The 17,841-nt window shown below is 34.5% G+C and overlaps 1 protein-coding gene across 4 annotated transcripts in view; it reads right to left on the bottom strand.

The window, feature by feature from the left end:
* Positions 1–6,816, bottom strand: part of LOC106068909 (putative ammonium transporter 1) — a 29,122-nt gene extending 22,306 nt beyond the window's left edge. The window contains exon 1 of one of the 4 annotated variants that reach the window (XM_056044886.1): positions 6,649–6,816. The gene's annotated coding sequence lies outside the window, so the exon portion shown is untranslated. Of the gene's footprint in view, positions 1–2,834; positions 3,419–4,801; positions 4,873–6,648 lie in introns of those variants that run through there. The other 3 variants (XM_056044888.1, XM_056044887.1, XM_056044885.1) reach the window with 3 other exon arrangements.
* Between the last annotated feature and the right edge of the window lie 11,025 nt (positions 6,817–17,841).

Below are 17,841 nucleotides of genomic sequence, written 5' to 3'. Positions count from 1 at the left end.
GTTTGAATTTCGGAAAAAAAAAAAGTAAAGTGAATTTTTTTATGTCGAGAGTCAGTGGGACATTTTAAGCCTGCCGACCCTGAACTTGGAACATGATTCGAAGATACTACATTGTGGAATAATGGTGCCAGAAGTCAGGGGTAATTCTTAAAGTTGTAGACTACCTGTTACTATTAGTCGAATATTGTTAATCATGGCATTTGCTTATGTAGATGAAAACCTAGGTCCATGTTTCCCAAATTTTTTTCTTTAACGGATCACTCCAAACATTCTGAGTATTTAGCGGAACACTTTGCTTATTATTTTTAGAGAGATAAATTCACGTGGAGGCCGATTAGTTAATTATTCCAGTAATTTTGCGGAACACATATTCAGGCCTCGCGGAACACTGGGGTTCCGAGGAACACAGTTTGGGAAACACTGATCTAGATGATAATTTTTTTTTATAATACGCCTTGGTGGTTCTCATACTTTTCTTTTTTTATAGCCAATCACTTTCACATAAATCATTGATTACGTGCAAATCACCGGGGGGGGGGGGCAAATAATAAATATAATAATTATAGTTATAATTCTAATAAAAAACACAGTAAATGAAAAAAAAAATGAAAACCTAATCTTGGACATAAAGTGGCCATAAAAGTTTATTGAAAAAAAAAACAATAACAATATATCCTGTTGTTATAGAATTAGCCGAGGGTATGATGATCGCAGGCACCTTTGAGGCCCTAAACATCATAAGAGGATTCTCGATACCTGTCAGAGGGCAATAGTTCTGCAGACATGTCTCATCACCAGAAGTTTTCTTCAAGGGTTATTCTTAAAGGGACTACAATACATTGTGTTTCCGTCTAACTAATATGACTGTGGTAGTACCAAAGAATGAATTATAGCTCATTTCTAAAGTAATAATAATAATAATAATAATAATTACTAACAGCAGGGAAGAACGTATTGATTAAACCATTTAAGACTATAGAAACTCTGAAATCAGGAGAGACAACCAAATGTTCAGTGCAACAATGTTACAAAGTCACATTTCTTACATCTTATGCTGGGACAAATTTGTATCAGTACTATTCCTTCCCTAGTGCTACTACAGCATGGAGCTGGTTGCCTGAATCAGCCAGGATAAAAACAATCATGTCCAACTAGTTAAATACTTAGAGATAACTTTTGACGTAGCTCTCTTTTTGAAGCAACTTTTACCGCCGACATAAGGCCATAATTTTATACTCAGATAACATTGCCCAATAACGTAAGGACCCACTGAAACAAGAATAACAAGGTAACAATGACAGTTTGTGTGGAAACACAAACTCAAAACCGGCCCCCGAAGTGTTCCGCCGAAATTCTTCATCACCAGGATTCAAACACGGGACTTACGGTTCCAAGTGCTTTACCCCTCAGCCACAGCATATCCATATATTTATTTAGCACACATTTATTTTATTTTTTTATAATTATTAATCTTATCCATACATTCAAAATTAAATAACACGTTAATGTAATAAAGAGAAACTAAAAAAGATTTATTCTTCTACCAAAATTTGAAATATTGGCAATACGAAAAAAAATATTCTTGACCTACTTTAAGCTACAATTGTGTACAAATGACAAAAAGACTTTCCCATCGCAAATAAAAATTAATATCTCTATTGTCATTTGTCATCCAAACTAGACATAGATCTAGCTACTTCTAGACCCAGTTTTAGATCTAAATCTAGATTCAAGTTCTAAGTCTACGTCTTAATTTAGATCTAAGTCTAGATCAAGAAATAGATTTAAGTCTAGAACTAGAGTTAGATCTAAGTCTAAGTCTATATATATATCTAAGTTTAGATCGATATAAATTTAGAACTAGATATAACATCTTAATATAGAATCTACTATATCAAGACTAGAAATCGTATGAATTTACAAGTTTAATCTTGCAACTACTAGACCTAGGCCAATGTTATGATCATTAATAGTGGGCCTTTTGTTACCGGGTAATGGCGTACTATGCTGTTCATCTCCGATTCATTTCTTAATGTGATACTATTGTATACATAATAAATAAATCTGCAACCCTAAGCTGTCAGAAGATAAGTTATTGACTTAATAATTAAAATTCTGTTCAAATTATCAATTCATTTGTAATATATATATTTTATAAATATATAAATATCTGGGCTCTATTTCGTTTTATTTAGACTGTCAAGTGTAGACCCTATAATGTGGAAATGTCAAAACTGCGTGCTATAAAAGTAGTGCGTTATTATTTAAACTTATAACTAAAACGAAGTTCGTATCAAAATACTTCTTTTTTTTAATTTGAATTGGTATTCTTTTCAATGAGTTAGTTAATAAATGGAAAATATATTTTATAATGATCCATTGACACGTTTATCATTGTGACCTTAGATGCAATTTTTTTGTACCTATGCGCGAATCTATAAATGAAGCTAGAATTATTAATAATGAAGGGCATGACCTTTAAAAATAAAGTTACCTCCTCTGAAGTTTTTTGTTGAAAAGTGGTGTAATTTATTGAAAAATCTGCTTGCATATATAATTTTAAAAATTAGATGGTTCACTTCCGGAAAAGAAGAAAGTAGCCTTTACTTCAGAACTTTGAATGATCTAAAATATCATGATGTCCAATATTTATTTTTTTCTTCTAGTTTCTGAGATCTAAACGGGACGGACGGACAGATGGATGGACAGACAGGCCACACAAAACTTATAGCGTCTTTTCCCCATTCGGGGGCCTCTAAAAAAAATCACAATTCTACGGGACCTCAGATTGCAATACATAAACGTATCAAGACAATTGAAATCTCTGTTCTTACCTCAAAAGTGAAGATACGATTTTGAAGTCAGTGTTTGAAATGTAGAATTACATTAGAAATTGTAATAGTTATTTTTTTAATATATAATGTACACCTCAATAATTATGCACCTGACGAACAGTATCTTAACACTGAATTCAACTTCACCTGTCAATAACACTGCACACTGTCCCCTGAGAATAAATCCTTACACAAATGAGTCTGTGATTAAATCTTCTAGACATCCGTATGGCTATATTTAGCCTTCATTTCAAGTTCATGGTGTTTTGCCGAGGGCTCATTTGCATAAAGTGTTCGACATCTACTAATCGTTGCAAACATAACTTTCCACCTTCAGTAAGACAATAAATAAACGAGAACGTAGCCCTCGTATGGAACAAAAAAATAATTCCTACATTTAAAGAAAGTATTTAAAGGCTTTAATAAATTATTATGGATTATAGACTTGCTATGCTTGAACTAACAAAGTATCCGAAATACACGAGTGTCCCCCACCTGGGCCTGAAGCTTTTAGTCCTCTTATAGGGGCAAATACTGCTCAGATGAAATACTCGTACACGCCACCCCCACACCCACCTACCCCAATTTTGTTTTCTGACCTATCTCGCCCTTTTTTCTTTCTCTTACAGGCTTCTTCGGTGTTCTCCCTCTGACCTTCGCCTCTACCAATGTCCCCCTCTCCAAGAAATATAGTTTCTCTTTCTCCATCTCTGCTACACACACACGCAAGATTTATGCTGAAAATTTGGTGGAGGCAGGGGAGGGCAGCCACCTGTAGAATCACTGAGTTAACCAGACATTTGAATAAAAACGGACGACGGATCCTGAACCAAAAAAAAGTACAAAATTTTAAAGGGACCCAATTGAAGTCGCTCATTCGTATTGAAGAAAATTGTGTGATTTTAATCAGCGATCTGTCACAGATGTGTCTAAAGACTAACGCACAGACACATCATAAAATAATTTTGTATTTACATATTTATAATCATATATATACATATATTTTCATATACATTTTTTTAGTTTATGCTAACGAGCCTAGTTTGTTCAACTGGCAATCAAATCATTAAATAAGAACAATCTGGTATAAACTTTGTCACATGTAAATTATGAGTGAATCTGGTGTGAATGTACACTTTGGTTTCTTATAGTTAAGACAAATTTCCATACGGACAATAAAGATTATTATTATTATTATTAGATATATATCCTTATGTACAATTCCTTACTGTTTAATTACCACTTTAAATACGCAAATAATTTTTACATACTACTAAAGGCCCTCTCTGTGTGATTAACTGAACATACTAAGGCTTGTCTTCGAGTCCGAAGATTAATGAGGAATACAGTATTTCCCGTGGCTGCGCAGCCCCAGCTGTGACCTGCATATTTTGCCACATCCAGGGCAAGCATAGCCATTGTCCGCAGGTGGTCGATTTACGTATATTATGATCATCCGCTGTTGTGTACATAAAATTTGTTCAATGCTGTTATCAAAACATTTGTAAAAAGCTTTGACTGATTAGTCAACTTAATTTTATTAATTTTATTAATTTTACATTTTAACGGAGACCGAGTTACAAAAATAAAATTGAAAAACAAAAAATAGAAAAAAAAAAATTGCTTTTAACCTTTTACAATTTTTTTTTGATTTCTAAGGTACAACCCGGACCTGTGCAGAGTTCAAGTCATTGATTACCTTGTTTGACTAGCTTGACACACGGAATACGTAGGACTTCATTTTTTTTTTGAAGTAACGTCTGTAATCTTAAGATAAGATAAGGTATTTAGCACCATGGATCTTTGAAACGATATTTCACGATCTCAAATTTGTGTGATAAAAGTTTTTGTTAATATTATCTTATAAGTTAGAGACGTTCCTTTAAAAGAGAAGATAATTATTTTTAAAAAATATTTCTTAAAAAGTCAAGAAAATTATTTATCATTAAGACAAAATTATTATTTACCAAAAGAGAATATAATTCTGTGTTTAGCTACCCAGCCATTATGACAGAATCGGTGGTCGCTGCAATATTTAGACTTATAGATATTGTTAGTTTGGGACCTCTGTTACCATTTTCCAGGAGATCACTGAACCAGAACCAAAAGTTCATCCAATGATGTGATATTCTGAACCTGACGAATCAGATCCTACCGGTAGGGGGAAAAAAGAATGCTATGCATGGATGCTTTCAGTAAGGCCAACCTGTGTCCTCCTGTACCTTTTGTCACTCTTAGAGCTAAAACTGACTTATTTATACTGTTCAGTTTCAGTCAATGGTTCTCAAATTTCGATTTTCGTTTGACGCGCGTTTCTTTATTACCCATTCCACCTTTTTTATGCTCTTAAGCTTCTTAATATCATTTAGAAAGTTGTTATGTAGTGTGGCTACAGCGATTGGACCCCACGATGACCTGCTAACTATCGTTAAAAAATGCAAGCTAAAAATCTATTGCCACATTACAAGGTCTTCGGGGCTTGCAAAAACCTTCCTTCAGGAAACAGAAACTTAAAAAAAAAGAAGAAGAGTCAGACAGAGAAAGCGATTGGAAGACAACATAAAAGAGTGGACTGGTCTGCCATTGAAAGAGGTTCTATCTTAGGCAAAAGAAAGAGAAATGGAGAAAGACGGTTGACGAATTTTGCATGGTGCCCCAAGGGTCCAACAGACCAAGGGATAGCAAAGCAAAGCAACCAGCATTAAGAGTTAGGTCATGTATTCTAAAGTCTTTAGGTCTATGACTTTGTATTTAGTTAATTATCGTGTATGACTTCTTTTAATCTTAAACAGCCGATACCACTCTTTTACTTGTTTTGACAACTTCAGTTTTTATTATCACGCTGTAACTCTTTTTACATTTTTTCTAGATGTTTAGATCGAACTAGATCGAACAGAACTAAACCCAACTATTAACTACTAGTCTTTATATATGATACTAAGGCTTGTCTTCGAGTCCGAAGATAAACGAGGAGTGCAGTATTTCACGTGGCTACACAGTCCCAGCTGCGATCTACATATTTTGCCACACCCAGCGCAGACATAATCATAGTGCGCAGGTCGTCGATTAAGGTATACTAGTCGACCCGCGGCGTAACATGCGTCGCTATTTAGTGACGGGTGAACACTTCCTGAAAAACACAGTTCTATATACAGAGAATATAACTTGTTCTCCCCCAACCCTCTTTATCTTTCTGAGCCGCGCTCTCTGTCGCCGCAAAATTTACGTGGGTTAACTCTAGTCCAGCTTGCAGAAATAAAAGAGTTATCTTTACATGACTTTTTCATTTAGGGTTAGAGAGTCGTCGTGTTTTCAAGCATGGTTGGGTGACGTAGAGAATTATATTTCTATATATATATAGATATCAAGGTTGACATATTAATAATGTATTACTCATTCATGATGCTGCCTGGCCAAGTAGTATGCTCTTCGGAATGTCGTCATGATGGTCACGGGTTCAATCCTGTCTGCCGCCATCCATTAGACGTCTCAGACTTTTTTCAGACATAGATTTTTACGTCCAGACAGAAACTTCTTGTTGTACTGCAGGGGATAGAAGCGGGCAGCGTTCGAACCCCGGATTATCGTGATGACGGTCCCAAGCGCTTACCACACGACCAGACAGTCATTCTGCATGAGGATTTCTGAAGTAACATCCGATGCTAACAGATCATCACATTCGCCAAGTCTATTATTCCAGTCAATCAGCGTCTCAACGCTAGTCCTACATGCACGGCCTAGCAGGGCCAACAAAAAGCATAAGTAGATCTATCAGGCCTCATTAAACTTACCTTTACCCACTTATCAGACTTACCGCATTAATGAGATGCAATGTACTTTCGTTTCACTATACAAATCTGTGTAATGTTTTCCTCATAATGTTTGTACTTTCAATCCAGGGCTGATGAGACAATCTTGTTTTCCGATCCTATTCGGCAGACGAACGTATCTTATATTGAGGAACGCACGAAGTCATTTACTTCATAATAGCTGGGGAAGGTTGGTTAGTGGTTACTCCTGCTTTTGACAATTTTTTAGCTTTTGTCAACGGTTCCAAACCATTTACGGTTTGGAGCTTAACAAATTTCCACGTCCCTGTCTGCGCTTACCTCGTATTGGCCTGCATGTCAATCGTACGAGGACATCTAGCTGGTATTTTTACAGATTTTTTGTTGTTGTCTTGTTGATTTCTGCTTGTTGTTTTTTCACTTTTTTGAGAGAGGATATTTTTAGACTCTTCGGTTGAAAAGGGGTGACGGATACAAGTGTCTAGACTGTGTAGAGGATACAGGCTTGTGGCCTGTCTTTTAAAATTGCATTAAGGATCCATTTTTTAGCACATCAATTTACAAGCGTGCATGTTGACTAGAATGTGTTTCAGTACATGAGTGTACACACATTGTAATTTGTTTACCTGTCAGATAGATCCTTGTTGACAGGGAATTAAAGTGCAGGCACAGAATAATACTCACATATCAACTTTCTCCTGGGGTATGTCACTGCATTAAGTAATATACGGGGGTCGGGGGGAGAACCTGCTGAACAAGAATTCGAATAAAAGGCAAAACCTTCATCCGCTTCAAACAAAATACAAAATACTCATATTAAAATAAAAAGTTTAAGTAAGGAGGGGAAGAAGCAAAAACACTATATTTACCTACTAACATATTAAGGTTTAGCTCCCTTTTTCTCTATAAAATTAAATTAATTAATTACCACTAATTGAATAACTATTCGTTTTTTAATTGATTCATGTATTGTCATGTACTATGAATAATTGTGCAAAATTTCTACTTGATCTCAGAAACGGAAGTAAGGGAAGAAACATGTACAAAATTTGTACCAGACAGACAGACAGACTGAATTGACAGAAGCTTTGTAATAATAAACATTCATGTCAAAGAGATATTCGACAGTACAACAGAGTTACTTCCTGAATGCAAATTGCAAAGGTTACAAAGCACGAGCTGCTGCAGTTGACGTAATATTATCTGCACTTTGAACTTTAACCTCTAGGGAGTCCTACTGGGATAGTCATTATTCAAACAATGAATCTCAAGAACTGACTTTAAAAACAAAACGCATTACAATCGTGTGTATCTCAGAACAACGATCTCAGGATAAAGGAAGAGAACAAACACAACATTACAACATCGCAGCAATGACAATATAGTGCAACAGCCATGGAGGAGAAGCTGATATTACAGCGTCTCCAAACTGTACACGATTTTACAGTTGAATTGGGGAAAAAAATGAAAACTAAATGTATCACATCCCACAATAGCAAAGTTTTAATTTTAATCTTTAATTTCTAAACCACATAAAATACTAGCTTGTTTCCAACCGGCATTGGGTCACTAGCGGATGTATGTATGTATGTATGTATGTATGTAATGTATGTATGTATGTATGTATGTATGTATGTATGTATGTATGTATGTATGTGTGTGTGTGTGTTTGTGTGTGTGAGAGAATAAAAAAAGGCAGTGTTTCTCAACCCGTCTTCCCCCCCCCCAAAAAAAAAACCCCCAGTCATGTTGAGCCCTTTCACTTGATAGCTTGGGGGTCTGGTGGAGCTCTGTAAGCTTCCTCATTGGGGTTCGGATCAAAGCCCCGACGCCAAAAGCGTTTTCTTGCATTTTTCACTGAAGTAACGCCTTCTCCTGACATCTACAGCTCATTATTTATCCTATTAAAAAAGGACCTTTTCAACAATATTTTACTTAAAAAAATATTCTGATATGAATTTATAGGCCTTTATTACATTGCAAATAAAACGATTTGAGGATACTCCACATATTTAGATTAAGGCTTTGAGGAAAATAATATTTTTAGAAAAGCTCATTTGTAAGTGAAACATTTTGTTCAATAATTGTAACTTTGTTTTGTGACAGAACTATATAATTCAAAGCTCTAACAAAAAATTTCGGAAGTGGGAGGAGAAATTAATTGGACCAATTAGATTATACTCTTAACTTTTTTGGTATTTTTAGGATTTAAGCATAAATTGTGAGCTATAGTCTCACATTTATTTAACTAGAAAAATAGAATACTTGGGTTCAGAACTCATCTCAATCGTTACTCTTTTACTGAAAAATTCATCATGAATTATAAATTTTCCAAAACAAGGTCTTTCTTAAACAAATTATGATAAATTCATGTGAAATTGCATAAACTCTGTCGCCATATTTGACTATTCTGTTTTAAAACATCATGTTTTCGCCTGTCCTTTTTATAATTTCTGCTATTGATTGCATTTGGCATTAAAGAATAGGGGTTGGGCGACTCGATATAAGAATTTTATTTATAGCATTTGTAAATTATATTAGTAATAGTGACAGATTTTTTTAATTTCACAATTTCTTAACTATAATACAAAAGAAAAAAGTATTGGTTTGTCCGATGATGCATATATCGCCCTTCTCACCTGGTACACATTTGAGATTAGAGTGTGTGTGTAACATTATATACAAAAGGGTTCACATATCAATACGTAGCTTATATTATATAGATGTTCAACTAATTTTGTTCACAAACTATGATGTCCCCATAAAAGTAGGACCGCCCCCCCCCCACTCAAATGGTTTATGTGGGAAGGGTAGTACAGGTATTCGCCTCCCCCCCCCCCCATTGGCCAACAAGGGAACGACATAATATGAAGATCGATTAAAACACCAATAACAAGTTTTAATTATATAGATATTTATAGATTCTAGTAGCTAGCTGTGATTTATACAAATAAATTGGACCGTCCCCCCACTCAAAAGTTTATGGCCAAGTGGGGGGGCATCGCACCTATCGCCCCCCCCCCCCTCGATCCGCCAGTGCATCAATGTCGTACCTGATACCAAGCAGTTATGTTTAAAAGACTCAATACCATGATAACCATCAAAGTGATTAAATCTTCATTTTTCTATGACCGATGTCTGTCTTTTATCAGTCTTATGAAAATAAAAAAAAATGCTAAATTTAGAATAGGGTTTAATTATTTTTTTATTTATTTTTAAACAATGCTCCGCTCAATTCTCAGTTATAAGGACGCTTATCTTATTTGAATTTAAATGCATATTGTCATATTTTTCTTCTTCTTTATAATTGTCCTAAGAGTTGGACTCATTCACATCTAGGTCTTTGGAAGCTTGAGGTTCTCTTTCACTTCCTATAGGCCTCGAATGAATTCAATGATTGAAAACTTTCATCTGAATGATTTAGATCAGAGATGCTCAAAAAACGGCCCGCGGGCCAGATCCGGCACATGACGAGGTTCCATCTGGCCCGCCGAAACGTCGGTATTAAGTGTAGAAAATCTTCCCACCCCTTTAAAAAATATAAAGGTTGAAAAATGTATCTTTACCTATGTTAGGGCCCTCACTTTTCCTCTAATAAATTGGTACCACTAGCTTTAACATTTGTGCCTTTATGAAAAGGATATTAAGAATCTACCAGAACCATTGAACGGATATTTTTGTGGAACATGGTAAAAAGCCAACAAACTTTTTTTATAAAGAAAGTCTGGCTGTTTCAATAAACAACATATAGCAACAACATCAAAACAACAATTATGACCTGGAGGATCCATGGGAATACAAAGAGACAAGAACGTGACTTAATGGCGAGGCTAACTACTGAGTGGCTCACAATTGAAGTAGAGAACTAAAGCCATTTCCAGACACGTAGAAAAAAAAATAGATGAAGGTTAAACTTCAAATATACCAAATTATTAATGTAATTACTAGATCCAAGGGTTTTTAATGAAATAGTTTCAGGTCAATTTCAAGTTGTTGTTTTTTTAACCTTTTTTGTTCGTGTGGCCCGCGACACGAGTGTTGGAAATTAAAATGGCCCGCAGGTTGAATTAGGTTGGGCAACACTGATTTAGAATCTTTTCAATCATCTTCATATTTATTTCTTTTTTCTTTTTTTTTTTTTTTGTTTAACCTTTCAGTCCTACTACTGTATTATCAAGTCTTTGTAAGAACGTCGCCACATGACTCCAGCTGACCCTAGTTGACTGGAATGTACTTTCTCTTAGAGATCGAAAGAATAGGGAGAATTCTGTTCACCTTTTGTTTCACCTTTTTAAATGTCTGCTGAAGACAAACGACATTTCTATGTAGAGTCTGAAATCAATGGAATTGAGGTTACCATCAACGTAATAGAATGTTATCTCAGTGTGATTCATTCTCAGTTCATTAAGTTCTCTATTTCTTTGTGCTAATTGAATGTTATTGCTGTTTCTGTTACAGCTCCAGACGATGTAACAAACGTTTTCTGTCGTCTGCTGAGATTAAAGCCGTAAATTCATTGGATGCAAATGAAATGTAAGGAGAAAAAAAAAAGAGAAGAGAAATACAAGTAAAAAAAAATTGACAACAGATTTGTCCTTGACCTTTCATCTTTCAACGTTATATATTTCAACTTGATTTCCACATCGTTTAATTAAAACATTCCAGAATTCTAGACAATTTATGAACGAGTCCTTGAACTTTAACAACAATCGTATTTTCTATTTGAATGTACCGCCTTCATTTCATAAAATGTCAATTTAGAATGTGAAGCAAATCGTCAACCAAAAGAAAATTCATACATACATAAATTCAGATAAACAATCAAACCATAGAACAAGTACAAGAATATAAATAACTTCTAAGTCTAGATCTAGATCTTGAACTAGTTGAAAAATCCTGGTAGAGAATCTACTATATCTAGATTAAAACTCTATGAATTTACACGTTAAATCTTAACAATTACTAGACCTGTGCCAATGTTATGATCATGAATAATAGGCCTTTTATTAGCGTTTAATGGTGTACTGAGCGCCTAAAGACAGCACAGAAAACTAACTCCTAATATGATACTATTGTTTACATAATAAATAAATCTGCACCCCTAAGCTGTCAGAAGATAAGTTATTGCCTTAATAATTAAAATTCTGTTCAAATTATCAATATATTTATAAAATTCATATATATATATATTACAAATTTATCTAGATCTGGGCTCTATTTAGTCTTATTTAGACTGTCAAGTGTAGGCCCCTATAATGAGGATATGTCAAAACTGCGCGCTAAAAGTAATTCGTAATGTTTGAAACTTATAACTAAAACGAAGTTCGTATCAAAATTTTTTTTTAAAAACAACATTTGAATCAGTATTCTATTCAATGAGTTAGTTAATAAATGAAAAATATATTTTATAATGATCCATTGACACTTTTACCATTGTGACCTTAGATGCAATTTTTTTTTTACCAATAAGCGAATCTATGAATGAAGCTTGAGTTATTAATGAAGAAGTCCATGACCTTTCAAAAATAAAGTTACCTCCCCTGAAGTTTTTCATTGAAAAGTGGTGTAATTTTTTGAAAAAATAGTTTGTATATATAATTTGTAAAAAATTAGATGGTTCGCTTCCAGAAAAGAAGAAAGTAGCCGTTACATCAGAACTTTGAATGATCTAAAATATCATGCTGTCCGATTTTCATTATCTCTTCTAGTTTCTGAGATCTTAACGGGACGGACGGACAGACAGGCTACACAAAACTAATAGCGTCTTTTCCCCTTTTGGGGGGCTCTAAAAATCAATATCGAAATATTTGTGAGAAACATTAGCTCCTAGGGAAACACTGATACTGTCTCATGATGTAGAATAGAGTTAATCGCGACACGATACCCAAATAAAGGACACAGTAGAAGGAGAGCAAATTAATTTTAAATCCACTACTCCATTCATCCTAGATTTAGGTCTAGCATTTCCACCAGTTACGAACGTATTAAAAGTAACCCTGACCTCGACTAACAGATGTAGGTCTTACAAAATGCCTTACTAAAATAAACATTTTAATGCGTGTATAAGGCTTCTGAAGCATAAAAAAAAAAGATTTCACTAAAAATAGATCTTTACATTACTAAAAGGTTAAAAGCATTGACAGTGGAAAAAGTTCACTTTAAAAAGTCACTTATGGAGTCAGACATGCCAGGTAGATGGGTGGGGAATAGAATGGGAGGGCAGTTCCTGAAACCGTTCAACTATGTCCGGTGTAATATGTTCCTGTTACCTTGCGTGTGGGTTTGGATACTGACAGGTTCAAAATGTCCTATCGTTGGATCAGCGGTTTTATTTGTATTTTCTTATGTTATCACTATTTTGGTTTCAGCAACCTGTGGGAGAATATAACAGCAAAACACATCAGGACAAAGTTTGAATGGCTAAAGCAGAGCTGATATCATTCTGTATATAATTGCTAAGCAGTGTTAAACCTACTTGTTTAAATTAAAATGTCTTGAAATAAAGAAAGGTAGACCCTATACGTCAGGAATCCAGCAAGTCTAGAGAACGTAGAGTCAAGCTTGCCATGGTCTTACTTACTAGATCTAGTGTTGCGCTAACAAAAATGAATTCAAAATGCAGACAGATTTTGTTTAAATTCTCGGTCGTATTGCGTGACGTTTTAATCCACTTCTATTTGCTGTTCGGGTATACATTAATAACGTAGCGCTACCAAGAGAGAGTTTATTCTTAAGTATTTAGTAAATAAAAATGTCCTGTTGATATTAGCACAACAGAGTCTTCACAACGTTATTAGAGATGTTCGTGTCTGGCGGATAACTCTAGGGCTAAATGCTGTGTATATCCGGTGTACAATACATAGAAACAGTTGACTAGCTGCGTAGTATAGAAGGAATAATATACGTTTTATATACGTTATCACAGTCCACAGCAGCACTTGGGAAACTCAAACAATCTTGAAAGGCATAGCCCTTGACACTAAAATCATGGTAACGGCAGCATTCTTATATCCTTCCGAATCTTGGACACTGACTGCAGATCTAGATAAGTGGTTCCTATCAAAGGAATAGAGATGATACAGAAAGATCCTAGGTATTATTATGAAGACCGATTCACAAATAAATAGATTAGAACCAGGATTATTACAGCTATTTGACACCACAATGACCTGCTACTTACTAAAAAAAAACGCAAACTTAAAATCTATGTCAAAGGTCCTCGGAGAAAAGGGGGAGGGGGAGAATAGCAGCGAATAAAGGATAAAAGAGAGAGAGAGAGAGAGAGAGAGAGAGAGAGAAAGAGAGAGAGTAGAGAATAGCAGATGAAAAAAGAGAGAGAGAGAGTAGCGAATAAAGTATGTCAGAGAAAGAGAGAAAAAGAAGCGAATTACGAAAGACAGAGAAAGAGAGAAAGAGTAGCGAATAAAGGATGAAAGAGAGAAAGAGAGAGTAGCCAATAAAGGATGACAGCGGAGACTAAGCCATTATATTCTAACTCAACGCACTGTTTTGACCAGACTCTATTCGTCATGTGTGTATGTGTGTAATGTAAATTTGTGTGTGTGTGTGTTTATGTATGATTGAGTGTATTTTTAATCAGCTTACTTCATCTATAACCTGGAAAAAAATCATTTTAATCTTTTTGAGACGCTAGCAGTTAATCATTCTCCTATCTTTTTTCGTTTTTTTTTTCATTCAATCTGATTATTATCGCAAGACATTTATTAGATTGCACGAAGATAACTTCTTTACACTTTGAAACCATTCTTGTTTTGGTCTTAATTCGCTTTTCTATCATCTATTTTCTATTTCTTGATGTTTAGTTAAAAACATTGATTGAGAAAAGTGTAAATCAAAATTTGATGTGATGGGTATTGTACTTCCTGTCCTCAATATGTTTGAGCTCTATAAGGCAGAGGGAGTGTGAAACATGTTTATATATTTATATGTGTACTCTTATCTCTGTCTATGTAGTTCAAATATGTTGTGTGTGGAGTGTGTGCTGAAATTAACTTAAGCGTATTTTGTGATCGAGCTTGAATCTTGACGTGAATTATGTCAATCTGGAAATCACGTGATATGTTAGAGCCCAGACCCTTTCTCTACATAATAAACACGAGCGAAATGGTTCTTATCTTATCTTATATGATACAGACGTTACTTCAAAGAAGATGATTACGTCCTACGCGTCATGCATTTAGTCATGTATATTAACCACTGACCTAAACTCCGCCAAGTCACTGGTTTTCCTGGCTAGCTCAGGCAACCCATTCCATGCTCTAATAGCACTAGGGAAGAAGGAGTATTTGTACAAATTTGTCCTAGCATATGGAACGAGAAATGTGATTTTATCTTTGTGTCTTTCTGAGTTTCTTAATTAAATCCATCTTGAGATTATAGGGAATGTTAGAGCCCTCACTTTTCTATAGAGAATAAAGACGAGCGACGGTGTGTATTTCTCTTTGTTTTCAATAATAATAATAAAAAATAATAATAATATCTCCAAGGGTCTTAACATTCCTAAGAAGATTCTCGTTGCTTGTCAGAGGGCGGTACAGTTGCAGACCTGCCAAATCACCAGAAAATTCCTCAGTTCACACTGATAAAAGGACTACAATGAAATTAGCGAAACTCGACCCTGGCAGTGTCAGAGAATTATTACTCGTTCGTTTCTAACAGTAATAATAATTTGGTTTATAATTGTGCATAACAAATAACAATAAATTATTAGAGCAAACGATTTTTGCAATAGCTATTCAATTTGACAAAGCTGTCTGACTGTCTGGTACAATTTTCGTACACTTTATTTCTCCCACACCTCTTCACAGCTGAAGTTGAAACTTTGCGCACAATTATTTGCTTTATTTATTATTTTATTTTTTTTGTGTTATCCAAAAACTAAAATAGATGTTACGTAGTGTAAAACATTGACCGTAGCCCCTTTGTACCTATGTAACCTCAATGTGGTAATGCAACCAGAAAATGGATGTTCCAATTGGAGTACCCACTATCAAATCTTATACATTACGAGCAGAGAAAATAGCTACGGTATGGATGTATCCGTAAGTTTATCTATTCTTGCATGCCAATTAAGAGTTCTTAAGAGGACACGAGACGAGAGTGTGCGTGGGTTCAAACTCGGGACAATCTTGTCGACAGTTCAAACCACCTACTGTAGCTAAACGAATGAAATACAACTTAAAATAAACAGCAGAATTCACGACAGACTGCCATCTGTATCAGTTACCTAGAGCATTGACATATCTATAAGATGTCTTCAAGGAACTTATTTTTTAAAAAAGGTCATTATAATACTTTAATATTTATTTAATACATTGTTTATTTTCAAAGATGGCAAGACATGCATACAATTAAAAATCTTTTCTTTTCAACTTTAAATTAAAAAAAAAAATTGGAAACTTCACTGTGCATACCCAGGGGTAAGACATGCACATTTTTTTTTTTTCTGATTTTCATTACCAATGAGGTACAACATATGAAAGTTGTGAAAACTTAATAACGTAAGGATTTTCAAGTTTAAAACTAGTAGATATTAGAAGAAATATTTTAATTTGGCATTACAAGCTAAAATAAAAATAACAACTTTATAAATTCTATTTTAAGATAAATCCGTTTACTCCTTGCTTTAGATTTATTTATTTATTTCTTCTTTAATGAGTTTCACTCTTAAGTTGGTCTGAAGTCTTTAGAAACATCCGTTTCCTTAATTTAGTATATCGACAAGGGCAGTTAATTGGTTGATGAATGCGGTCATATAAAAATTTTGATCGGGCTCGATGGGGGACATTTCCTGTTTGTGCAAAGCATCACCAACCCTTACAAACAGAAGTCTGAATGTAAACAGAGTACGTGAATATTTGTTTGAATTTCTACTGACGGGTAATTTTAAAGAAAAAAATATTAAAAATATTTCCAGTCATGTACAAATAAACCATTCTTTCTAAAGAGCGTAAAATTAAGAAAAACTAAAGCATCTTTATAAACTTAGAATGCTGTACAATCAATACATTTTGAAAGTGCAAAGTTGTCTTCATATGAATTGTATTTTCCGCATGACTTTAAGGTATAAAACTTGAACGTAAAATACAAGCGTTAACTTTGCTGAAGTAGGCCTACAATAAGATTTTCAAACATTTAAAATAGATCTAAATAGTTAAGTCACACACACAATGCTAGCATTACAAATAAAAGCACACATGCAAATAAAGAAAGTAGGCTAGATCTATGAATAACTGTATGTATGTAAGTAAATTATGTTGCACCTTTTTAAAATTATACCCCCTCCCTTTGTGTGAAGAATGTGGATAGTTAATATAGTTGATACGTTCTAATTGAGTCGTCTGAAAACAAGCTAGAATTTTTATTTATTTATTTATATATATATATATATATATATTTATTTTTTTTAAGTGTTGACAAAAAACTACAAGATTGTTACTACAACATTCCTTACATATCTTCACATTTAGTCTACAGAATGATTAATACATACCACCATTAAATAACACCTTCGACCTTGAGTACATGCATGCGTGACACACACACACAGAGAGAGAGAGAGAGAGAGAGTGTGGTAGAGCGAGACAAATGGAGCAAGAAATAACAGGTTAATATATTTTTATATAATGGACTCTAAGAATAAATAGAACTCATTGTTGAGCAGATCCAATTTATTTTCAATGCTGCTGTTTAAAATGAATGTTACTATCCCTTTCCTCTAGAGCCCAATTCTCCATCCAACATTTGATTATATATTCAGTTTTTTTAACACACTAAACACACATATTTGTAACAAACAATTTGTTTCATCTGATTTCTCTATAGCGCATCCTTATTGCTTATAGCATTACCAGAGCGCTATGCTCAGATTACCCTTGCAGACACCCTGGGAGGAGAGAGCCTTTGGGAAAAGCCCTCCGTGCTGCCATTAGAAGCTCAGCAAAAACAAATAAGCCCCCCTGATAGATGGTCAAATGTCGCCACTCATCCACACATCTAACAGATACAAACAGACCTTGTCCATGACTCCCAAAAAAAATCCTTTAATCACCCTTTCATAAAAATCAATTATGGACATTGCTCATAAATTTACTATTGAATAAAAAGATCAACCAGGTAAATGGATAAAAAATAGTTGAAATATCCGTAGTTCTCAAATTGACAAAATTAATGATCCCCTTTCAGACCATGCTGTCTAT

Source organism: Biomphalaria glabrata, chromosome 10, assembly GCF_947242115.1.
Source record: "Biomphalaria glabrata chromosome 10, xgBioGlab47.1, whole genome shotgun sequence".
In the NCBI taxonomy this organism is placed as follows: Eukaryota; Metazoa; Mollusca; class Gastropoda; family Planorbidae; genus Biomphalaria; species Biomphalaria glabrata.
This window is presented reverse-complemented; position numbering and strand designations above follow the sequence as displayed.